Source organism: Eptatretus burgeri, chromosome 1, assembly GCF_056783735.1.
Source record: "Eptatretus burgeri isolate ZD-2024b chromosome 1, Ebu_testis_v1, whole genome shotgun sequence".
In the NCBI taxonomy this organism is placed as follows: domain Eukaryota; kingdom Metazoa; phylum Chordata; class Myxini; order Myxiniformes; family Myxinidae; genus Eptatretus; species Eptatretus burgeri.
Window position 1 is genome coordinate 151,261,044 of NC_140961.1, and position 27,475 is coordinate 151,288,518.

General features: G+C 36.5%; 1 protein-coding gene and 1 long non-coding RNA gene across 2 annotated transcripts in view; one reads left to right on the top strand and one right to left on the bottom strand.

The window, feature by feature from the left end:
- The window catches only part of LOC147035753 (extracellular calcium-sensing receptor-like), a 39,062-nt gene extending 37,230 nt beyond the window's left edge, over positions 1-1,832 (top strand). Inside the window, exon 8 of the mRNA XM_085899067.1 lies at positions 1,699-1,832. The gene's annotated coding sequence lies outside the window, so the exon portion shown is untranslated. The remainder of the gene's footprint in view (positions 1-1,698) is intronic.
- LOC147035752 (uncharacterized) overlaps positions 1-27,475 on the bottom strand; it is a 207,560-nt gene that overhangs the window by 56,515 nt on the left and 123,570 nt on the right. The gene's annotated exons all lie outside the window — the stretch shown is intronic.

The window sequence follows — 27,475 nt, forward strand, 5'->3', positions numbered from 1 at the left end:
GTTTGGTTTGTTCTGTCTTCTGCTATTCGTGATCGCTCATTCCGCTCCATCCTCCAAACACTCCATTCCACTGTATCCCGTTCCATTCATCCGAGAAACAAAACCAAGCACACTAAGATGACAACAATATCAATGAACAGCAGAATTTATCCGCCCTTGATACGTCTCGGGAATGATGGACTTTGTTGGTCTTTGTAGGCATGTTTACTGGGAACAAAGGAAATGCTCCATTTATTTTGTCCTGAGCATGGCATGCCCATTGGCCCAGATTTGCCTTTTCTTGTTGTCACACTCCATTCCAGCCACAAGACACGCTGGGCTCAGTTGCCCCAGGGACGTGCAAAATGCAGGCATGCTGTCATGTGCCTTCTTCTCAGGGGTGGCTTCCATCTGGCCACTCTCCCATTAGGCCTCGATTTGTGAAGTGCTGCAGAGATTGTTGTCCTTCCTGCTGGTTCTCCCATCTCAGAAGGAACTTTGTAATTCTGTCAGAGTGGCCATTCCGTTCTTGTGTAGTAGCTCAGTTTGGCCAGTCAGCCAGCTCTAAGAAGAGTCTCATTAGTTACATATTCTTTCCATTTCCAAATGATGGAGCTCGCTGTGCTCTTGGGAACTTTCAACACTCTAGAAATCGTTTTGTGCACTTACCCAGATCTATGCCTCTTCACAATTCTGTTTCAGAGTTTTATGGACAGGTCCTTGGACTTCATGGTGGAGTTTCTGCTCTGGCATGCACTGACAACTGTTGGACCTTACAAGCAAAGGTGTGTGTCTTTCTTTGTCATGTCCAATCAATTCAATTAGCCACAGATAGAATCCAATCAAGTTGTCGTGACAGCTCAAGGATGATCATGGGAAATTGGATGCACCTGATCTCAATTTGGAGTGTCATAGCAAAACGGTTGAATACTTTTTGATGCAAGACATTTCAGCTTTTCATGTTTACATTGTAAAAAAATCGAAAACAATGTTTAGTCTTTGTCATTCTGGGGTGTTTTTTGTAGATTGGTGACAAAAAATTTAAATTTGATCAATTTTAAATTCAGGCTGTAACACAACAAAATGTGACAAAAGTTGAGGGGTGTGAGTAATTTCTGAAGGCAATGTAAATTATAAAATGTCGGAAAATTATTTAGGAATACATGGAAATTTTACACAAAAGAAGTACACTGGAGGTAGAGTTTCATTGACAAGCTTAAACCAAGCTCTTGTTATTTTATGTAAAACCCAAAAAGGTTCCTCATGATAAAATTTAAATAATTACAACTTTCTCATCAAAACATAAACCGAAGAAGTGAAACTGATATTTGGATATTTGGAAAGATCTCTTTCTGCCCTTGGATTTTAATATTTGTGTACTGTCATAAATGACAATCTTTATGGATTTAAAATTTGCATTATTTTACATTTCCTCCTATTTCGTTAAAATTAAAGTTGAATTTCACAGGAATAATTCCATTTTGCACATTCCTGAGTTTAGAAATTGTATTTTTGTTGTTCCTTTTGAATTTTACGCTGGTGGATAAAATATAAATTCTTATTATTCTTTGTTATATGTCACTGTCACATGACATGTGGCCTTTGAATCATTGGCACAGACTTATCAAAGTATATAGCATCCAGCACAGGCTCATGAATTACTTTGTTGCTTGCAAATTAATCTTACAACTACGATGAGTATTATGTATTCCATTTCAGAAAAATCCCCTCAAGCACGAATCTTGATATTACTATGTCAACAAGGAGGAATTCTGATGGGATTGAGTATCTTACCTCAGCTGTTGATGACAATCACATGGATTATTTTTTGTGATGTTCAGGTTCACAGAAACACAGACGTTTATCCTGAAATCGTTGTTGTGGAGTGTAAGGCTAAATCACAATTATGGGCCCTTTGCTCCTTGATTTACCTGTATATGCTGATTACTCTTTGTTTGTTATCAGTTATAAAAATAAATCATGCAAATGCATTATCTGTGGATATTAGATTTATGACTTACAGTATGTTGGTTTTCATTTTAATATTATTTTCCTTCATTCCAGCATATCTTACCACAAGTGGGAAAATTATTGTTGTTACACAAATTTTTGCAATTCTTGCGACGGTTTATACCACTCTTGGCTGTATTTTTCTTCCCAAAATACATTATATGATGACAAATCAACAACTTCCCCCTTGATAATAAAAATTAATAATTCATGTATGATTTGTTGTGTTTTCTGGAAAAGTCTAATATATATATATATATATATATATATATATATATATATATATATATATATATATATATATATATATATATATATATATATATATATATATATATATATATATATATATATATATATAGTGTGATGAGCACTCTCCCGATCCCCATTGGACATCGACCTTCACCAAAGCGTCACCTCCAATCCAGAGGATTCTCTTAAACAGACAAAGATTGTCTTTAAGTCTTTAAGCAGTCTTTAAGCTTTTTACAAAAGGATGAAGTTTTGAGATGGTGTAATAAACGCCATACATCAGAAATACTGTACAGTGTCTTGGGCCAAATAAGTGCAACATAAATTACCCTGACTTTCAAAATATATCACTTAAAAACAAAAAGTACACTTCCCAAAGTCTTCTCTGCTATATCAGTTCAAATAAAGATAGAAATAACATGGGAAACACCAAGGCAGAGGGAGAAGGTATTGTTACAAACCTTTATTGGAAAATGTACTTAAATGCAACCTGATTTTTCCAATTATTTGTGCTTGAACATGTATCTATTTCGATAATATATACTTGCATTTTAAATGACCTTATAATCTCTTTTCTTTATTGAAAGATGATCAATCTGCCTTGTGAAGATGTTCAAAACAGATTGATATTTCAAGTAATCTTTAATTATTATTCAGTATAATAGAATTGCCTATTGTTTAAATTAATTCTGCTTCCGAAGGGATTTTAATGAAATCATTAATATAAATCGTCAGCAAGTCTGGTTGGAGATATTATTTTTGCTCAACGGGAATGTTGGTCTCAGGAGACATCCAGATGTGTTCTCCATGCTTTTGACAGCTTCAGATTATAAATCATTCCATAACCTGTTCAAAGTGGACTGACCTTCTCCCCTTCCATACTATAGAACGATGTGTAATCCATCAACGTACACAAAGAGCTGCAGTCTGGACGTCATTCTTTGCCCAGAGAGAACTCACACATCTGGTTCCTGAAATTATATGCCTTGGCCCTTCAAAATTAAGCTGACTGTTGCACAAAATCTGAAAGTTAACTCTTCCAAGAAACTTGAACTTGTTGACTGTGGTGCCAGTATATGGGGAAGAAAAACATACTTCATCTCACCGAACACTATATAAGAATTAAAGTTTCTATATACTGCAGATTTTAGAGGAAGACTGTGTTGCTTATTGAAATGCTTCTCAAATTCTCCATGTCGATATGTTGGTTTTTGTGTTTGTTTATATTTGTTTTAAGAAGAGAGCAAGCAGACTGATCAGTTATATTATGTCAGGAGGTATATGGAACCATACAGATTACTTTCCAGTTAGGAGATTATAGAGGAAGTTGGATAAGGATGCGAAAACAATAGGTTGAGAAGAATATGCCTTACAACATAGACTGCACGTGTGTGACATAAAGTTAAGTTGGAGAAGGGAAACGGGGAAACCTCTTGTCCCAAGGAGAAGAGTATGAGGAGGGTGAATATACTGGTTCTGGCTCACTTTTCCCCATGTAAATGAATGGGGGATTTTCAGCGATTCCTATTTTTTTCCCTAAAAATAAATCCCCTTTTTATCCCAAGGTATATTTATTTGTCTCCCCTTTTAACCTGGAGGTTGGACCTCATTGAATTGAACACCTGGGGGTTGAACAGCTCACTCATTGAACCTATAAAGATTTGTTCATTCTCAAATTCCTTCAATAGTTTAATTTTCTTTGCACAATAATCCCCATCTAAAATATTGACAAACAAAACATTTGAATCTTTATATTTTTTAAGATACCCCTTTTGTGCCATTACAAAATGATAAACTTCTCTTAATGATCTCATCTGGCCACCGCCCGAGTTGCAAATCATTTTTGTGTATAAGCCACGCCATAAAAAAAGTTTTGTTTCAAATGTTTTCAGTTCATGCCGTGAAAATGAGGAAGTGTTTTTTTTGACACGGTCGTGCTGTGAAAAGAAAAACAGGAACTATTCTGTGAGACAAGGTCTCGTGTTTATATTTTATCTCAGAACACGAACTGAAAACATGTTTAATCAAAACCATTTCAGGGTATTTTAAGTATGTTTTGAAAATGATTCATACAATTTGAGAAAATAATCGCCCAGTTATTTTCCAAGCTGCCTCGCCTGAAGCTTCATTTCCTGTGGCCGCACCCAATGCTTAAACAATCTCCTCATCGTTGCTTTATAAGTGATTTGCCAGACAAAGTTTCTGCCAGACGGGATTTTCATTTTTACAACTGAGACATGAGCGATCTTTCTTCCGCGAACAAAACAGCTCAAGACAAAGTTGGTAAGCCTGTGTATTGGTTCCTCTTTGAATGATGAAGCAATTGATTATAAATTAAATCGTGATAATGCGAAAATATATATTTTTTCCTGACAGGTCCTTGGAAGAAGAGCAGTTTACATATCACGACGAGGTGCATGAAATTAATGCTCTTATTGAAGAGGTCAATCATCTTAGAAGAGAATTGAAAAACATTTTTAAAGACTGACACGACGTCTTATCACGGTCCAGAGACATGGACTCACTCTCTTGCAATGAACAAAACAGCTCAACACAAAGATGGTAAGCCTGTGTATTGGTTCCTCTTTGAACGATGAAGCAATTGATTATAAATTAAATCGTGATAATGCGAAAATATATATTTTTTCCTGACAGGTCCTTGGAAGAAGTGGAGTTTACATATCACGATGAGGTGCATCAAATGAATGCTCTTATTGAAGAGGTCAATGATTTTAGAAGAGAATTGAAAAACATTTATAATGACAGGTACGAAGTCTTATCACGGCCTCTGATCTCAAATGAATTAAACCAATGGTGAGACACGTGTGTGTGTGTGTGTGTGTGTGTGTGTGTGTGTGTGTGTGTGTGTGTGTGTATATATATATATATATATGTGTCTGTGTGTGTGTGTGTGTGTGTGTGTGTGTATATATATATATATATATATATATATATATATATATATATATATATATATATATATATGTGTCTGTGTGTGTGTGTGTGTGTGTGTGTGTGTATATATATATGTGTGTGTGTGTGTGTGTGTGTGTGTGCGTTTGTGTTGCTTTCCCTGTCTGTCTCTTTGTATCTCTCTCTTTCTGTCTTTCTACCTACCTCTCTCTGTCTGTCTCTCCATCTATACCCTTGACTTATTATTTTATTTTTTTTTCAGCACTATCACACAACATCAGTTGTTGAAGCAATCTTGTACAACACATGATTTTCTGGAGGTAAATGTTTCTGAATTATTATTTAGTTATTTTTTTATTAATATCACTCTCTCTTTAGAATGTCGTCTTATGTTGGTTGCATCATTAGTTTGGACACGGTTTTGCCAGTACACTGAAATTCATTTTATTGGCCTTGAAAGGATGAAAGGCTCCTGGTGTGTTAATTCAGTGGTCAACGAGGCTTGAACTTAGAACCAACACCAGGCTTACTCATATTACCATGTAATTATCTTTATAAAACCTAATTATTATCCACTTTTTGTTTCAAAACAGAATATGGTGTCTGAGTTTCGAAATCACAAGACATCTGAAGAAGATTGCTGGGAAAGATTATACATTCTCGCAAATGAATATTTAATATTTTCAATTTTAATAAATTATATTTGTTTTGTTTACAATTACTTGATTTTAAATTTCAAAAAAAGGATTAAGACATGAAGGGGGGGGGGGTAGGTGCGCTCCCCCAATGACCCATCACCCCTTCATCCCATCCCTCCCCTCCCCATGTGTGTGTGTGGGGAAGGGTGGGGGTGGGATGAGGGAGGTGGTGGGTCAAAGGTGGGGGCGCACAGGGGGATGAGGGGGTGGGGCTTGTGTGGGCAGGGCTTGTGTGGGCGGGGCTTGTGTGGGGCTTGTGTGGGTGGGGCTTGTGTGGGCGGGGCATCGCTAGGAGGGGCGTGTGTGGGCGGGGCTTGTGGGAGGGCGTTTATGTGGACAGGGTTTATGTGGGCAGGGTTTATGTGGGTGGAGCTTGTGTGGGCAGGGTTTATGTGGGCAGGGTTTATGTGGGCAGGGTGAATGTGGATGAGGTTTATGTGGATGAGGTTTGTGTGGATAAATGGATGGGTGGAGAGATGGGTGGATGAGTGGAGCTTGTGTGGATGGGTGGATATTTTTTTAATTAAATAAACATGTTGTGTGTGGGGAACTAATTAACTAATCACAAATTATGTGAATATGATGAATATGGGTGGAGCTTGTGAGGGGTTTGTGTGTGTGGAGCTTGTGTGGGGTGGAGTTTTTGTGTGGAGCTTGTGAGGGGTTTGTGTGTGTTGGAGTTTTTGTGTGGAGCTTGTGTGTGGAGCTTGTGTGGAGCTTGTAAGGGGTTTGTGTGGGGTGGGGTTTATGTGGGCAGGGTTTGTGTGGGGTTTGTGTGGGGTTTGTGTGGGGTGGGGTTTATGTGTGTGGGGGTTTGTGTGGGGTTTGTGTGGGGTTTGTGTGGGGTTTCTGTGGGTGGGTTTTGTGTGGGTGGAGTCAAAAAGGGGCAGAGTCAAAAAATTTCAATTTATCTTTGTCTTTTGTAATTCCTGTGAATAAAATGAACCTAAAATCTCTTCCCCTTCCAAATCATATATCTTATAAGTCCAAGGAACCGTATCTATTACATCAACAATTTTAAAAAGTCCTTTCATCCATCGTTTAGTAAAACCCTTTTCAAAATGAGATTTCCACCTATATATTTTTACGATATCACCAACTTTGAACTTAGGTTTTCTGACATTAATCTCTTTTTCATATTTTAATTTTGTAAATGTTTCTGATGGTTTCATATTTGTTGACGTGTGAATCATGTCATTAAACTTATCCACAATATCCTGAATAAAAGATGACCATTGTTGTGAACTGAGTTGTGTGAATTTTTTATATCATCTCTCTTTTATGGTACGATTAAAACGTTCAACAACAACTGCCTTCCCTTCATTAAAGGTACTGTATAATGTAATACTGTTATTTTTTAGAAAATTCATAAATGTCTTGTTATAAAACTCTCTACCCTCATCAGTCCACAATTTTTTAGGTTTTCTCTGACTTTTATTAAATATCTGTTGAAAGGCTAACATAAGAGTATTACCTGTTTTGTTTTTTAATGGTACAACCCATACGTATCTACTCCTCAAATCAATAACGGTTAAAGCATACTTGTACCCCTTATCATTATTGAGTTCAATCAAATCAGCAGACCAGATATAATCAACTTCCTTGGAATAAACTTTCCTTCTCTGAAACTTTGTGAATATTGGTTTATGTAATTCATCAGCTAATTGCTCTTCAGTCTTAATGACATCATTAGAGCCTATAAGTTTTTTGAATTTCCAAGTCCAAGTTTCAATTTAGCACTGATCATCTTCTTCACAATGAACCAATCAACTTTTTCTCTCAAGGTTGGATTTTGTATCAGAGACAAATTATACAACATTTCTCTATCGGCTTCATGCTTTTCTTCCAACGTTGTGGTATTCCCAGAATCAATATCGTGTCTCATGCACACTTCATCAACTCTATTGATAGGCTTACTCCAGGATTTAGGATTGTCTGCCTCATCTAATCTTTTATCCAAGTTTGTGCCTGGACCACAGAAAGAATATCCTGGAAGATGTAATTCTCCTGGTATTCCAGTAGTTGTAAATTTACTTCCTGATAAAAACTTTTGTATATCTCCTCCTCGTTTGTGTTTGGAGATAAATTGATTTTTTTTTTGAACCACACACCGAACATATACCTTTTTGTATAACCGTGTTATTTTTACTTTTAATATATGAAATATTTTAATATTAGTTTTCTTTTTACATTTGAGACAATAACTCATTTATTTTTGTGAAAAATTCCTGCAGAGTGCAAAAATCTTTTTAGTTTCCAACATGCACATTTGAATCTTAATTTTTAAAACATAAAGAATCTTTGAAATGCCTTCACTCTTTCCTCCATTTATTTAAGAAAAAAAAATAAAAATGAAAAACTTGAATTAAAATGAATATCTTGTCGATGTCAATAGTCTTGAAGAAAATATTTTGAATAGACTTGTCAATTCTTTGTTTTCCTCCTCGGTGGGTTGAGTTATTTTCTGTAATACCACAAATCTTTTTTTAATCTCACTGGTTTCCATATTTTGATATTTGTTCATTCTCTCTCTTTCCTCCCTCTTCTCCCTCTCTCTCTTCTCTCTTTCCTCCCTCTCTCTTCTCTCTCTTCTCCCTTTCATCCCTCTCTCTCTCTTCTCTCTTTCCTCCCTCTCTCTCTTCTCTCTTTCCTCCCTCTCTTCTCTCTTTCCTCCCTCTTTCTCTTCTTTCTTTCCTCCCTCTCTCTCTTCTCTCTTTCCTCCCTCTCTCTTCTCCTTTTCCTCCTTCTCTTTCTTCTCCTTCTCCTCCTTCTCTCTCTTCTCCTTTTCCTCCTCTTCCCTCTCTTCTTCAACTCCTTCCTCATCCCTTATTATCCTTGAATCGCTTACACCCCATAGAATATCATACATATATTCATCAGGATTTCTTGTTATTCCTGTATCCAAAATATTTTTTTTTACAACAGGAAACCAATAAAATTTATTTTGAATTTCTAAAAGAGCCTTACCTTTTCTTAACTTTATAATTTTTTCATTATTTAACATTTTCATTAAACCTAAAGTTGTCGGGTTATCAACATCAGCATAATGCCAATCTTTTATTGAAAATACCTCATTCTTATGTTGTAGAACATATTTATTAAAATACCGAATACCCTTTTCTTGAAGGTATGCTTGAACACAGAAATGATAATTTTCTTGAAGCCTTCTTGCTGTCATTTATGTATTAGAAATATATGTTAGAATAATATTATAGCACGAAACACCTCCCCATCTTCCCATAGTTAAATCATTTTGTATTTCCTTACTTATTATATATAATCCTGTTTTTTCTGTTTTCATGAGATAAACAAGGGCAAAACCATTATTATATTTACCCTTATTAAATTCTTTTATTTGTTGTTTACTAATCGTGGCCCCACAAAACTCATTCTCGATACCAAGTGGATAATATTCTTCCTTACGAGACTGATTTAATTGTTCCAGGTCTTCGAGGTTAATTTTAAATGACCAATTATACCCTAAATCATTCATATCATACCCCCATTGTTCTATTCTCATACAAACGATACGCCCTTCTATATAAAAATTTATTTTAATTCGAACTGTGAATTCTGTATGACCTGGAGATAATATCAACACTTCTGTATCTTTGGAATACACGGCCGTTTTATTTAAGGATATATATTGTGATAAATCGCTTAATCTCACCAAGTTATTCGCGTCAGTCGGGCTTGGATAATTTTTTAATTTATAAGCATTTTTCATGTTAATATTTTCGGTTATATTATATTTATGTCGGTCAGCCTGTGCCTTTGTGTAATAATTTGATAAATCAATATCCAGTTCTTGAGATACACCAAGGATAGAACCATCTTTACCAACATAAGTCATTTATATTAGATTAAAAATAATATCATAAATTTTTTTATTTTTGTTGAGTTGAAATAACACATATAAACCTAATTGACCACAACACTTGGAATTTAATTCTTGGACTTGAAATGTTTGATAAACACCATTCTGTAAGAATTTTATGACTTCAACAGGTGGTGGAAGACCAAAACTATCAAAATAATATTTGTCTTGACAATTAAAAATACAAACCCAATGAGAACCGTTCCCATTATTATCTTCTAATTTCATAATAATATTCTTTGTATGTTTCAGCACATTTGTTAATTCATCTCTCATACAAATAACCACATTATGAATTTTTAATTTCTTACAATATTTGACAAGTTGTAAATTTGATGTTGTATTCTTTCCATATTCTTTCAACCACTCATCAATGCTCATTTATTTATTAGAAATATATAATCCATTACCTCTTTTCGTTAATTTTACACCTGCTTGTGCTATAGAAGAAAGCATATCTCCAACTAACAATCTCGCTTTATCGGGCAGACCTTCAAGTTTTTCAGCAAAATCTACAATTACACCACTTCCACTAATTTGTTTCTCCAACTCTTTGTTATGTCTTTCCAATTATTTTTGAGCCTGGAGTTGAGCCTTCCTTTCGTTGGCAGTTTTCACCGCTGTTGAAATACCACCCGTCAATGCTCCAACCGCACTTAAACCAGCAAATAAAGGAATTAGAAATGGGAGAAATCCTCCACTCGTCTCTCTTATTGAATATTTTTTCAACATTGGTTTTGTCATTTTAATTTTAAGTGAGCCAGTGTCATTCAAGATTTTAACCTGTTCTCTTGTGAGCAAAACATCAATTCTTACTGCTCCTTTTCTCTGAATTGTATTAACGTTAATCGTACAAGGCTTTTGATTTTGAACACAACATGATAGTTTATGAAGATTGATTTGATTAACATATACCTCAGTTGGCACTTTGCCACTCATTTATTTAACAAAAAATTATGTGAGACTAATCATCACACCAATATCTGTATTAATCTGCAATTCTGTTTCTTCCAAAAGCAAACAATATGTATCAACTTCTTCACTCTCTCCTCTTTCAATGTGTAGGGAAGTATCCACTCGATTAGACTTTATAGTTTCCTTTTGAGCGCTCAGGTCAAACGCATAGATTGTATACAAACTTTTAAATGCTGTCATATCCAAAATAGGTTCTTTATTTCCATTACTTTCACACACCTTTTGGTAAGACTTGTATGCTTCAGCAAAATCATTTTTTCCCAATTAATTTCCAATCTATCTCGTGGATAAAATGTTCCATCTCGAGAAACGCAAAGTTGTTTCACCTTAGCATTATCACTCAATGCATTATTCTTATCAGTCGCAGTATCACCATCTGGCTTTTTAAAAATGATCCACAGATATCGTGGCTTTCCTTCCAGAACACCCAAATTCCACGTGTAAGTAGTTTGGTTGAGTTTAACGTGTTGACATCTTCTTTTGAGGTATGATACACTGAGTGGTTTCTTTGAGTTAATTCTTCGATTCAACATCTCTTCTGTTTTAAGATTAGGAGTATATTCACTGATATACCAACTCATCTCCTCAATTACAAATTTATTCTGATCACCAAAAGCATTACCAACACCAAAAAGCAATCGATTTTCATTATCATTCCTTTGTAGTTGAAATCTAATTTTAAGACCATACAGAACTTTATCATGATCACAAAATCCATATATACCTTTAAGAGGAACTGCCACAGTAAAACTATTTTCTGCTTTTGTATCATCATTATACGCTCCTTTCCTTTGAGTATATCCAGGGTCTGTGTTTGTTCCCGTTGACATATCAGGAATAAAACCTTCGACAGACCCCTTTCCCTTTTTATCACTGAATGTATAGAGTGTAAATTTCATCATTTCAGATACAGCAGAGACATAATCAACTGCTTCAACTTCTTGTGTTCCAATATACAAACGCACACTATCAAACATTTTCCAGAAGAAATCATTTACAAGTGTAGCGTTTGTGTTATTCCCAGCTTTAGTGAATTTAAATTTACACAACAAGAAACTTTCGGAGAGATTCAAATATGTTTGTTGATTATTTATTTCAAAACTTTTTGTACCATTCATATTCCAGTCTGTTCCAGTTATTGCATTTACTTTGAAGTAATCTTCTTTTTTAGTGGAGTTTGAGATAATAATAGTATCATCCAAATCATAGATACTATCAATTGCTTCCATACTTGTATTTATTTAGGAAAAAAAGATGTTAAAACTTTTGAAACACTGATCCAAGTATTCGAATTATTTTCTGTCGTTCTTGGGGGGACAACTGAGTTTTGCCTTTCTTAATTTCTTTTATTGCTTGTAATTTATGAGATTCCTTCTGGGCATCTTTTATGCTCTTTACAGCACCTGCTACATTTCCCACAGCAGAAGCAGTTGAACCAATTAGATCTTTATGTTTAAGAATCGTTGAACCAATACCCATGAGAGTATCAATTATCCCATCTCCTCTAAATTGATGTCCACACCCCTTTGTCTCTTAGGTTTATAGTATCCTCGACCAAGATACATACCTTCACCCTTGTAGTATGGGGAAAGGAACATCCCATCCCCTGTAATTATTTTATATTTTCCCAACTCATGTTTCCTCACAATAACCATCGTATTTATTTATTGGAAAACTTCACGTAGGTGAATTCTGATGGATATAACTTCTCCATTAAAAGAAATCATACGATTATCTTGGTCGGTTGTCCTAAAATTTACTCTGTGTATGGTTTTTCCTGACACAGGGAGATAAACCAAATTTTTGGGTTCCATATTGAATTTATAACCAATTGGGGTTGAGTATGCGCTGAATGAAAATATTGCATTTGTTTTTTTTCCATCATTATAAGCACCATCAATCAATTCACAGTGAATTAACACCTAATTTATTCCTGAGGATATTTGAATGACATTATCACTGTAAAACGTCCCATTAGTTTCAACCTTTTTTGAGGAGAAACCCAATAACTCTATAAATGAATTATCAATTGTGAAATCAACCTTGTAGTTATTTTTAACTTTAATCGTTGATTTTGAAGTAAGTTTTTGAATGTCTATAACAATATTTTTTGGTTCATCACCCTGTTCTTTCATAAGACGAGCAATTTCGGAAGATATTTGAGAAATCTCATATGCTCCGGGTGAGACTGTTATCGTTTTGTATCCACTTCCGGGATTATAACTAAACTTGTCATTTTTATCAGTTATATTAAATAAGGTATTATAACTTTCCATGGACAATAAAGATGCCTCATATTCTTTTGTTGGGTCAAGTTGTAGTGGGTATGGGAATGAAGATGTGTGGTCGCTTGTTGTGAAATTGAAACTAAGGATTGTCCTTCTCATATTATTTAATATGAGATAAAATGTCTTTATATTGAGATTTATTAATTATTTTCATGTTCATCAACTGGTCTAAAATGGCTGATGCTTCATCAAAACAATTGTTATTTCCAGCCTTCTTACTACCTAACAACAATAACAGTCTATTAACTAATTGCTATGGGTCATTTGGAACAAAACTAACACCTGAACCAAGGATACTTAAAGCCTGAATAATGTGTTTCTCCTTCTCATTCTTCCTACTTTTACCAGAAAGAATAACCCTATAATTTAGAGTGTTCAGCAGATCAATATATACTCTATCATCATTATTTTCCATATCCAATGGTTTATCAATATACTTTGATTCATCCCTCACAGTTGAACCTTGTCTTCCATCTTTTGTGAGAAGAAACATTAATCTCGGAGTTAGTTTAACAGGGGGTTGAGCAGAACCCAAGAACCTTAATTCATCATTAAATATCAATACCTTTTCTTGAACAAGATGAAATATTGCTGGTTGTTCTGTTGGAATGAGTCCTGCTTTGGTTTTTGAATTCGCTGAATATTCATTGTTTTGAAGAGCATTCACAATATAATCAGGGGGTCGATTAATCTCTTCCAGTTGTTGAAATAAACCTTCATCATCATATTCTAATTCTCCTAAATGCTCTTATTCTTCCTCCGTCATTTGATCAAAATCTTTTAACATTTGAAGTTTTTTAGGAGTATATTCTACTGTGGGAACTGTGGAAACATCTTTTATTTTTTCTTGGGAAGTTTTTAAAAGTGGTTTAAAAAATTTCTCTTGTTTTCTTTCAAATGCTTCTTCGCCCATTAGTTTCTGTCTGCGTTTCTTCTTTATGTCTTCCTGCTGTTTTACAACTTTTGAAACCAACTCTTGATGTTCCTTAAATCTTCTTGCTCTTTCTTTTGCATCCATTTATTTATTGTAAAATATCATTTAATGAATTGTAAAGATCAACAGGGAAATTTTCCTTTTCTTCATCATTCAAGTAGATGTGTTCAAATAAATCCTTTTCTTTAAATATTTCATCAAATTCTTCATTAACATTAATGCGAGTTGTAATTTCTTCTTCACTAATACTTGCATCTCTGCTTTTCATACGTTTGCGTTGAGTTTCTTCATCAACATCAAAATCGAATGATAAAATATTCACTCCGCTCAGATGTATAATAATTTGTCTCGTTCCTTCTGGATTAGTTTCTAATCTCCCAACACCACCAGATTTTAGTTTCCTAAACTCACTCTTACAATGTGAATATTTTGTTGTACCAAGAGAAACCTCCTCAAATATTTGACCTTCATTCCTCAATCTCATATGTTCCTCCACTGAAATATAGTGATAATCTTCACCTTTTACTTCTCCAGGTCTTATTGCTCTAGTTGTTGTTGATACAATGCGTATCATGGGGTGTTTTTTAAGTAAATTTACAATATTCTCATTTGTACTACACAAGAACCTTGATTTATGAAAGTTTTTTCCAGAAGCAGATTTACCCACAAGATTTACAATAATAGTTGTCATTTATATATGTAATTGTTTATAAAACAAAAAATATATCCCTTAATATCTCATCTTGTTTCACAACAATATATTTATATTTTTCAGTCGTGTGCTTCATGTAATCCTCAAATTTCTTTTTACTACATAATGTAGAACAATTATCTCTCCAAAAATTATTGATATCTATTGAATTTAACTTGAATAAAATAAAAGTATTAGCATTGTTTCTGATGGAACGACGAGGAAGTTGAAAGTACGATTGACTAAGATAAATACAATTACAAGAAGAATGTCTCCCTCTTGTGTAGAAGCTGTCCATTACCGTTTGGTTTCTCTCATTAACACAATCATCAAAGATAATGAGGTTCTTTTTTGATTTATCCAAATCTTGGGGAGATGGTATATCATCCGTATTATCACTAAGAATACAAGTTATAGGATTTGATTTCTTTTTACATCTCTGTGTATCACAAAATAGTTGAATTATATCTTCAATGTTATAATCATTTAGGTTTTTTTGACGTTTAAATAAACCGATTATATCTTCTTTTTGAAGACCAGCATTAAAACCTTGTGAGAGTAGTTGATACTCAGGTTGAAAACTCGACTTTGTGAAAATTATTAAATTATCATAATCTAAAAAGTTGGGAGTGAGGAGCATCTTTAAAAGTAAGCAGGTTTTTCCACATCCACTTGAACCAACTATGAGACATCTTAATGAATTTGGGAGATTTTTATGGTTGTTAAATTTTATCTTATTTTCCCAAATGGGTAAAAAATCATTCATTTATATATTTGGAAAACAGGTTATTTAATTTATTATTGGCGTTTTTAGAAACTCTATATTTTATCCTAAGTTCAGGTTTAATTTCAAGATAATCCATTATTTTATTTATACAATATCTTGTGTTGATATTTCCCTGAAAATTACATCCATGAATAATATATAACAACAATCCTTTGAACATTTCTCTTATACGTTCAGTTTCTTCCCTTGTAAGGAAAGGTGTGTTATCACCCTCATACTTTACATTCATTTCTCTAATCAATCTTGTAAAGTAATTCATTTTTGGTGTAAATCTAAAAGAATTATTTTCCTTTTTATATTTTTTATTATCATTAATTAGAAGATAATCACAGAATATACATTGTTTATAGGCTTTTGACTCTGTGTTTAATCCCCGTCTTTCACACGCAGGACAATTCTCAAATTTGTCATATGGCGAACCAGGAAAGTCTCGCATATTTATAAAGTAAAACTTTACTTAAACTGAAATTCATCTATACTTTCAGTTGTATATTGACTCATATTTAATAATATTACCATCAATATCGATATAATTTTTTTTCATTATCAGATTCAATGACAACATTTTTTATATTAAAGGAAATTTTAAAATGATCCATAACTATGATTGAACGAAATGTCATTTCACCTGATATATTAACATCCTTTATTTCATCAGGATTTACATCTTTAGGGTTGTTGAAAAAAATACAAATTTCTCCTTGCATATTACAGATGGTCTTATCTTTTCTTTCTAAAGCTTCATCCGTAAGGTTTTTGTTTTTTGATACTTTTTCTTGTTTCATTGCTTTTTCTAGTTTTGAATATATTACCAGAAGGAGAGGAGAAACTTTTGTTAGAGATACTTTAATTGATGTTCTTCCAGGACACTAAAAGCCCTTCCACTGAAAGAAATTGAAGAACTCATATTATTTACCATAATTGTTTTTATCCAATAGTTGTTATATTTATCTTTGTTCAATTTTACATCCTTGACATATTTCTCAGTATCTTTAACAAAGGAAGAGATTGATTGAAACTTGTCTTTTGTGTCTTGAAACATTGTATTTATTAAGTGAAAAAGTTGGAGGATAAAATGGTTTTAAGCACAGATTCACCTGTAAAATAAACGAAATTTTCATCAAGAAAATTTAGTTTAAGCAAAGATTTATTATATAAATATGGTGAATACAACATACTGCGATGTTTGTAATCACAAATATAAACATTATAGAAAACACCTCCGAACTAACAAACACACATTTAATCTATTTCATAAAATATCTCCTCTTGAGTTGGAAAGAAAACATTGTGATATCTGTTCAAAGGATGTTTTGAAGAAAAGTTATCATAAACATCTTCAATCACAAAAACACAAGAAAAATGAGTTTAAAGTAAAGGGAAACTATTATATTGAAAACACTGATGGGGCATTTAAAGGGCATATAAAAATAAGGATTTTTCAATTTGGAGAACCCGGTCCATCATCAATAGCTGAATCAATTGAAAAAGTGAAACCCGATGTTGAAAAATTTATTAAAAATATATTAAAAGAAATGAAAATTTTAAAGTTTTATATGGGAGTGAAAATGAATATGAAAAGACAAGATGAATAACATACTCCTTATATGAGAACAGATCTTCATTTTATAACATCATTTCAAGATTTTTTGAATAGTGGGGTTTATGAAGAACTATCAAGACAAGAGGAGGATGTTGATAATACAGTGGTAGGAAGTGGATTCAATATTAAAAAAAATCATCTTTTTAGATATACACATTCTAAAATCAAACCCTCTTAAAGCTTCTTCTTATATTGAATTACCAAAAGAAATAAAACTAAAGAAGGCAGTTGTTAATATTAAGAACAATGATAATAAATGTTTTCTCTGGTCTGTTCTTGCTCACTTTCATCCACCAAAATGTAATTCAGAAAGAGTAAAACAATATATGAAATATGAGAATACCTTGGACATTAAAGATTTTAAATTCCCAATGCCACTAACAGATATTCCTAAATTTGAGAAAAAGAATAATCTTTCTATTAATGTATATGGATTAACGGATACAAACAAAGTTCAAATATTAAAAATTTCAAACAACTATAAAAATGAAGAAACACACATTGATCTTTTATATTTTAGTGTTGGAAAGAATTCACATTACACATACATCAATAATTTATCAAGATTAATCTCTTCTCAGGTATTCAGAACAGCAAACAAAATATATCCTTGTAAGCGATGTCTTAATTCATTTCATACAAAAGAACGATTAGAACAACATTCAAAATATTGTAGTAATCATAAATCAGCTGTAATTACAATGCCTAAACCTGGTGAAAAGATTTCTTTTGAAGATTATAATAAATCTATCATGCACCCATTTGTGATATACGCTGATTTTGAGTGTATCCTTAAAAAGATAAATACTGCTTCTCCTAATCCAAAAGAATCATATACAAATAAATATCAAAAACATATTCCTTGTGGTTTCTGTTATTATATCAAATCATCTGTTGGAGAAAAGTATGACAAACTTGAACATTATCGTGGAAAAAAAGCTTCACAAGAGTTTGTAAAACGATTAGAAAAGGATTGTATAAGACTCACTAAATTAATGAAAGAAACAAATGAACCGATGAAATTAACCAAAGAAGAAAAATTAGAATTCAGAAAGAACAATATCTGTCATATTTGTGAGGGGGAAATTAAGGAGTCTAAAGTTAGGGATCATTGTCATCTTACTGGTAAATATAGAGGTCCCGCTCATTCCTGTTGTAATCTTAATTATAAATTACCTTCTTTTATTCCAGTCTTTCTTCACAACAGCGCCAACTATGATACACATCTATTTATAAATGAACTTTCAAAAACACCAGGGAATATTTCTGCCATAACAAACACAAGTCAAAAGTATATTTCATTTACAAAAATGATATTCACAAAACCTTTAACTCGTATTAGGTTTCTAGATTCTTTCAGGTTTATGGGAACACCACTAGCCTACCTCGCATCAAATCTAAGCTCCACGGACTCTTTTCCAAATCATAATTCATTCTTTCCAAAAGAGGAAATTCTCACTAAAGAGGAAATTCAGATTAAAGAGAGAATTCAAAATAAAGAGGAAACTCTAATTAATGAAGAAATTCCAACTGAAGATGAAATTCTAATTATAAAGAAAATTCGAACAATGAATGAAATTCTCACTAAAGAGGAAATTCAGATTAAAGAGAGAATTATGATTAAAGAAGGAATTCTCACGAGAGAGGAAATTCAAACAAGGAATGATATTCAAAGTAAAGAGAAAATTCTTACAAGTAAGGGAATTTATCCTAATGATTATATGGATTCATTTATGAGATTTAAAGAAACAAAACTTCCTTCAAAAGAAAGTTTCTATAATAACCTTTATGAAGAAGAGATAAGTGATAAGGAATATAAACACGCACAAGAAATATGGAAAATATTTAATATAAAGAACCTTGGAGAATATCATGATTTATATCTAAAAACAGATGTTTTATTGTTAGCTGATGTGTTTGAAGCTTTTAGATCACTCTGTCATAATAAAAATTGTTATGGATTAGATCCTGCCCACTATTTCACAGCTCCTGGTTTAGCTTGGAGTGCAATGTTGAAAATGACAAAACAAGATATAGATTTAATCAGTGATGTTGATATGCTTTTGATGATTGAGAAGTCCAAGAGAGGTGGAATATCACAAGTATGTTCAAAAAGATATGCTAAAGCAAATAATAAATATCTTCCAAATTATTATAGTGAAAAAGATAGTAATTATTTGATGTATTTTGATGCTAATAATTTGTATGGATGGGCAATGCCTCAATCTCTACCTTATGGTAAATTAGAGTGGGTGGAAGAAAAGGATTATGAAAAGGCTTTGATGAATATTGTTATTTCTTCTCAATAGGAATTGAATGACGAAGAAAAAGGTTATTATTTTGAAGTTGATTTGAAGTACCCGAGTGATCTTCATAATAAGCATAAAGACCTTCCTTTTGCATGTGAGAAAGAAACCCCAAAGAAAGAATGGTTCAGTGATTATCATAAAAGTTTTAATATTAAAGGCAAATCAACAGAAAAAGTTATTAACAACATTCTATGATAAAGAGGGATATGTTTTGCATCAGAGAAGCTTAAAACAGTTTTTGAGAGAAGGATTGAGAGTAGCTAAAATTCATAGAGTTTTAAAATTTAAACAAAGTCCTTGGGTGAAAAAGTATATTCAATTCAATACAGATATGAGAACAAATACAAAAGTAGAATTTGAAGGGGACTTTTATAAATTAATGAATAATGCTGTATTTGGAAAGACTATGGAAAATGTTAGAAACAGGCAAAACATTAGATTCGCAACATCTTGGAAAGAAGCTTCGAGATTGATAAATAAACCAAGTTTTGAGAGAGAAGAGGTTTTTTCAGAGAACTTTTCGGCAATTCATATGAAAAAGGAAAGTATTGTAATGGATAAACCAATTTATATTGGAACAGCAGTTCTTGATTTATCAAAGATATTGATGTATGATTATTTGTATAATGACTTAAAGAAAGAGTATGGTGAAAATGTTTCATTGTTGTATATGGACACTGATAGTTTTATCCTAGATATAAAAACTGATGATGTTTATGAAGATATGAAGAAAAATATTGGAGTATATGATACAAGTAATTTCAGCAAGAATAGTGAGTTATTTTCCAAAAAGAATGAAAAGGTTATTGGTAAGTTTTCGGATGATTTGGGTGGAAAACTAATGAGTGAGTTTATTGGATTGAGAGCAAAGGCATATGCTTATAAGTATGGTGATCAGATTGATAAGAGGTTAAAGGGAATAAAGAAATATGTAATAAAGAAATCAATAACTTTTAGAAATTATTATAATTGTTTGATGAATAAGAAAGAAGAATATAGGAAAATGAATACAATAAGAAGTTATAAACATAAGATATATAGTGAAGAAGTAAATAAAAAGGCATTAGGAGCCTTTGATGATAAGAGATTTATTTTAGATAATGGAATAGATTGTGTTCCATATGGATATTGTATGATAGAGTGTATAAAATAGATTGTGTTTTAACGATGGGAAGATGGGTTAGGGTTTTTTTAAGGGCTATCGCTGCGTTTTTTCGCAATATATAAATGGTTAAACCAAGTATTAATCAAACTAAAGAGTGGAGAAAATCTCAGTCTTGGTATATAAATGGAAAACATAATGAATGTGAAAAATATCAAATAAGTCTTATTGAAAAAATAACTAAAACAAAGGTAAATAAAACAAATAAGCGAATCAATTTAAAAACTAGTAAGTTAGAGGATGTAAAGAAAAAAATGAATATCCTTGAATGGACTGAAAACTTTGATGGTTATCAATTGTACAATGAAAAAACAATTTACTATAATCTCAAAATGATATGTGGCTCAGGAGGTGGTCAAACAAGAGCATTAAGAGAAGTTTATCATTTCGTAATGGCACAAAAGGGGTATCTTAAAAAATATAAAGATTCAAATGTTTTGTTTTTCAATATTTTAGATGGGGATTATTGTGCAAAGAAAATTAAACTATTGAAGGAATTTGAGAATGAACAAATCTTTATAGGTTCAATGAGTGAGCTGTTCAACCCCCAGGTGTTCAATTCAATGAGGTTCAACCTCCAGGTTAAAAGGGGAGACAAATAAATATACCTTGGGATAAAAAGGGGGTTTATTTTTAGGGAAAAAAAAATAGGAATCGCTGAAAATCCCCCATTGATTTACATGGGGAAAAGTGAGCCAGAACCAGTATATTCACCCTACTAGTATGGACACGAAGAGATCAGAATGTGAAGGAATATTTGCATAGAGAACTTTTAGAAATGAATCTTGGAAACTCTCTGGAAGTAGAGGATGTAGAGAGTTGGTGGGACTCTTTAAAAGATTGGCTGCTGCATGCTACTGATAAGACAAGCAGCTGGTCGAATGGTCAAGCGAGACATGACGTTACATGGTGATGGAATAATGAGGTTGCCATGGCGATTCAAGAAAAAAGAAGACTTTAAAATTTGGAAAAAGGGAGGAATAAGGAGGAATAATTAATGGCTAAACATAATGCAATAATGGGAATTTACAAGGCTAAAAGATGAGTACAGGATTCGCTTGCAAATGTGATAAATAATGCAGATAGTAGTGGGGAGATATTTAGGAAGGCAAAGGAAATGATCGGTCAAAATAAGGATCGTTTTGGAGAACAATGTGTGAAGGATGATATGGGAAGTATACTGGTTGACCACGGGGATATTAGAAATGCTTGGAGGAGTTATTATGTCAGGTCAGGTCAGGTATAGGAGCATGTGCCAGAACAGCACGTCACTGCGTCCACTTTCTGCCGGTACTCCAGGCGCCTCCGTCTGGCCATCCCCCAGGCAGATGCCAGGCCCATCCCCATCTCCTTGAGATGATGGTCAACCTGTTGCAACCATGAGGCACGTGGTCGGCCAACTGGCCTCCTCCACTCATGAGACTCCCTTGCTGAGAGAATCTGGTGAGCAGGATCAGCTTCAGGAAAATGAGCCACATGTCCATACAGCCGCAACTGATGCTCACGGACTATGCAGGTAACAAATCTCATCCGAGTCTCTCTCAGCAACCGCTCGTTGGACACAAAATCCGACCAGTGATAGCCAAGGATTCTCCGAAGAGACCTGGTACCAAAGGAATTAATTCTCCATCTCAGATCCTTGGTCAGAGTCCAAGTCTCGCACCCATAGAGCAAGACTGGAAGTACCAAGGACCTGAAGACTTGGACTTTCGTCCTCCCGCACAGGTACCGGCAGCGCCACACCCCATGATCCAGTGAATCCATGACTCCCCAGGCCCGACCCAGCCGCCTAATGACCTCTGACTCGCAGCCAGCAGAGACATGAATATCACTGCCAAGGTAAGTGAATCTCTCCACGACCTCAACATCCTCACCACAAACAGACACAGACAGGACAGCAGCATCCAAGATGTCACCGAAAGCCTGGATCTTAGTTTTGACCCAAGAAACCCGTAATACCAATGGCTCCGACTCCTCATTCAGCACCTTGAGGGCCCCCAAGAGGGGATGTCTAAAGTCTCCACAAAGATGACTGCATCATCTGCAAAATCAAGGTCCGAGATCTTGACATTCCCAAATGATGCACCGCAACTTGATCTCTCTGACATCCTCCCTAAAATCCCGTCCATACAAGTGCTGAAAAGTGTGGGGGCAAGTACACATCCCTGACGAACTCCAGTAACAACTGGAAATAAGTCTGAGATGGTACCACCACACTTCACAGCACTCTCAGTACCAGAGTAGAGTTCAGACATCAGATCGATCAGTTTTGGTGGCACCCCACGAGACAAAGAATCCTCCAGAGGACATCCCGATTCACTGAATCAAACGCTTTACAGAGATCAACAAAGGCTGAAAGCAGCCATTGCCGAAACTCTCGTCTGTGTTCGGTGAGGACACGAAGTGCAAGGATACGGTCAATCGTTGACCTCTTTGGTGTAAAGCCTGACTGCTCTGGACGCTGGTGCTCAAGCAGATGGTGGCGAACTCTATCAAGTATTATCCGAGCAAAGACCTTGCCCGGCACTGAGAGCAGCGTCACCCCTCGGTAGTTGTTGCAGTCTTGGCGATCATCCTTCCCTTTCCAGAGAGGGACAACGAGGCCCCTCTTCCAGTCAGTTGGGATGATGCCTGTGTTCCAGGCAGAGCACAAAACTGCATGCAATGACACGAGTGCAGCATTTCCACCAGCCTTGAGAAGTTCAGCATGGATGCCACAGATCCCTGGAGCTTTGCCCTGTTTCAACTGGTTCACCGCAGCCCGTGTTTCCACAAGCGAAGGTGGACCACAGTTGATTCGAAGGTCAGCAACAGGGATTGTAACACCCTTGACGTCCAACTCGACAGCTGGGGGATCAGCCTGGTACAACCGCTCAAAGTAACCGGCCCAGCGGGCCTTCTCTTCAGACACCTCTGTCAAGAGCCTACCACTCTCTGCTCGAACTGCAGTGCTCCGAGGGATGGGCTTGGATGAACGTAATGCGCAAATTCCCCTGTAAGCGGGACAAAAATCACCTGTCCACAGGTGATGCTCTACCCCCTCACAGATTCCTCGCACATAGGCCTCCTTGTTCACCCTCAGTGCACGTACAGTTTTACGCCTCAGCTCCCTGAACAGCTCAGCTCTGCCAATCAGCCTGGCCCTGTGACTCTGGTCAATGGTATCCAGTGTCCCTTGAGAGACAAAATTCTTCTTTGCCCTGCGGTGAGCTCCAAGGCATCCACCGGCAACATTAAGGACGGTGGTCTTGAAGGCGCTCCACAACTCTTCAGGACCCCCCAAAGCACCCAGACCCCCCAAGTGTCCACTCAGCCTGTTCGCAAACTCCTCAGCTACTCTCTCATCCCTGAGCTTGGCAACATCCAGCCTAGGCTGGGATGGTACCATTCTCCAGGATTTAAAGTGCAGCTTTAGAGTTGCTACAACAAGCCTGTGGTCAGTATTGAGGAACTGAGCACTCCGTTAGACCCTGCAGTTCTGGATCATCCTCCAACGACCGTCAATGAGGACATGGTCAATCTCCTTTGCCACACCGCCAGCGTTGGAATACCAAGTCCAGCGATGAGCTTGTGGGTGCTGAAACCATGAACCAGCCACCATAAGTCCATGACTTCTTGCAAAGTCAAGGAACTTAGTGCTATTCTGGTTCATAGTTCCTGACCCATGGGGACCAACACACACCTCATAACCATCCCTATCAGTTCCAGTCGATGCATTGAAATCCCCCAAGACTAGAAGTGTATCTCCTCTGGGGCACTGATCAACCACAGACTCGAGTGTGGCATAGAATGCATCCTTCACGGTGAGATCACTCGCCTCAGTCGGAGCATAAACAGAGACCAGGGAAATGACACCTAAGGAGTGACGAATCCTTAATCTCATAATCTGCTCGTTGACCGGTGTTACCTCAATTATCATTGGGGTCAGCTTATTGGACACAGCTACAGCAACTCCTTGGGTATGGTAACCATCAGAGCGACCAGACCAATAGTAGGTGTAACCACCCACCATTATCTCGCCGCAATCTGTCTCCGAACCTCAGAGAGAGCTGCAATCCCGATGTCCAAACGCTTGAGCTCAGATGATAACAGAGACTGGTGATCATCCTCTCTTAGGGATAGGACATTCCAGGCACCCACCCGAAGGGACCGCCTCAGGTTAACCCAAAGAGACCGCCGTCTGGTAGATGACACCTCAGCACCACTCCGAAACACTCTCCCGCAATCTGACCCAGGGATGTTACCCCGCGGTTTCCCTCCTATCATCAAAGATTGGGGGTCCCGAAGGCTTTTCCCCAATCCCGTCATCTGGTGAGCTGCCCTGCGAAGGGAAGCTGCACAGGAGGTTTTCCCACGGAGTGGGTTTTCAGATTTTTTTGCGTTTTTGCGTTTTGCGGAATGAAGGGTTTTACATTGGCCGGAGTGCAAATCCTGCCACCAACCTCCTAATAAGAAGTGACCCAACTGCAGGAGGACGTCCGCAGACACAGTTTGGAACTAGATATGGATGGCCGTTGGCTCACAAGGAGCTCCTCCGCCCTTTGACAGGTTTTGTTTTTAATCCTGCTGGGTGTCCATATCCAAACACCCTCCTCACCAGAAAACCTGGTGGGGAGACGGTTTAGTCGCCGACAACCCGACCATGGAACAGGTTAGTACAGGTTTACATGGTACCTGTAGCAGGTCACAGATCAAACCTGACCTGACTGAAGTTATTATGAGTGCCTGCTAAATGAGGGATTCCCTTGGAACAGAGATATTCTTGAGGCACTGGAGCCGTGGCAGGGTCCACCACCTGAGATAAATAATGAATGGGTGAAGAAAGCCATTGATCAAATGAAGAATGGTACAGGATGTGGGCAGCATTGGTATTGTCACAGAGATGCTGAAGGCATCTGACAATATTGGATTTAATTTAATCACAAAATTGGTAAAGACAATTATAAGGGAGAGATGTTTCCCAGATGACTGGTTGAAGAGTGTAAGTGTGAATATTTATTCAGTAAAGGCAAGGGTGATGCCTTAGTGAGGGGGAAACTATAGGGTTCTGAAGCTGCTGGACCATGGAATGAAAGTTGTATAGAGAGTCCTGAATAAAATGATGACAGTGTTTATATGCATGAAATGCAATTTAGTTTCATGTCAGAAAGGGGCACAATAGAGGCAATTTTAATAGTTAGGCAATTATAGGAAAAAATATCTGGGAAGAAGAGACAACTGTAATTTATACTTGTGGATTTGGAGAACTGTCAGGTCAGGCCAGATAAGATCTGTGACTTGCCACAGGTAACTTGTAAGCCTGCATTAGCCTGTTTCATGTTCGCGTTGTCAGTGACTAAACCATCTCCCCTATCAGGTTTCCTGGTGAGGAGGGTGTATGATATCGACATCCAGCAGGATTAAAAGCAGAACTTGTCAAACGGAGGAGGAGCTACTTGTGAGCCAACGGCCATCCATATCTAGTGGCCAGCTATGTCTGCGGATGTCCGACTGCAGTTGGGTTACTTTATTTTAGGTGGTTATTGGAAGGATTCACACTCCAGCCAATGTAAAACCCTTCACTTAGCAATACAGAAAAACACAAAGAAAATTGAAAACCCACTCCGTGGGAGTACCACCTGTGCAGCTGCCCTCCGTAGGGCAGCTCACTGGAAAACAGGAATGGGGCAAAGCCTCCGGGACCCCCACTCTTTTATGATAGGAGGAAAAAAAAACACTGGGAAATCTTCCCGGGTCAGATTGTGGTAGTGTTTGTCGCAGTTGCACTGAGTTGTCATCCACCAGATGGGGGTCTCCTTGGATTACCCTGAGGCGGTCGCTTTGGGAGGGTGCCTGGAATGTCCTATCCCCAAGAGAGAATGATCACCTGTCGCTCTTATCATCTGAGCTTAAGTGTTAAGACATCTGTATTGCAGCACTCTCTGAGGTTCAGATACATGATCGTGGTGAGACCATGGAGGGTAGTTAAACTAACTATTGGTCTGGTCACTCTGATGGTTACCATGCCCAAGGAGTTGCTGTATCTGTGTCCAAGCTGCTGACTCCAATGATAATTGTGGTAGCACCAGTCAACGAGCATATTGTGAGACTAAGGACTTGTCATTCCTTGGTGTCATTTCCCTGGTCTCTGTATGTGCTCTGACAAGTGATCTAACCATGAAGGATGCATTCCATGCCATGCTGAGTCTGTGATTTTTCAGTGCCCCAGGAAAACTAGTCTTATAGTCGGGGTATTTCAATGCATCCACAGGAACTGATAGGGATTGTTATGGGACATGTTTTGGTCACCATGGGTCTGGAATTGTGAACTAGAATAGCATGAAGTTCCTTGATTTGCAAGAAGTCATGGACTTAGTGCGGCTGGTTCATGGTTTCAGCACCCACAGACTCATCTCTGAACTTAGTGTTCCAACACTGGTGGTGTTGCAAAGGAGATTGACTATGTGCAAAGGAGATTGAAAAATAACGGGCTCCAGCTAGGAGGACAGGTGAGCTGAAACCCAGGACATATTTCGAACCTCTCCACCTCGTGTGGTCTTCAAGTTGTTCGGACCCGGGCTCCAGCGAGAGCGAGTTGGACCCAATCGCCGTGAGCCGCGATCCTTTCCGAGCTCCAGCCAATCCTCCCACACTTCTCAACACGTGCTGGTGAGACGAGGCGTCAATCCTTCCCGTCGATGCGCCGCTTCCCCGAGGAACCACCTCCAAGATGAGGCCGATGAGTCGCACAAAGCCGGGAACCAAAACGGAGAACAAAGAGCTCCACGAACCAAGAAGAAGAAGAACCACCACCAGCAGCTCGAGCCGATCAACCGGCTCAACTCTCTTCCAAACAAAGCAGCTCTCCAAAAAGTCTCCACGCGAGCCAAGCCGAGGCCGAAGCTCCCTGAGCCACCAAACCACTCAAACCAAGCAGGACCCGAAGGCATGCTGAACAACCAAAGCAGAAAGTCTTCACAAAGCCTCCTCCCTAAACCAAGCCAAGCCAAAGCAGAAC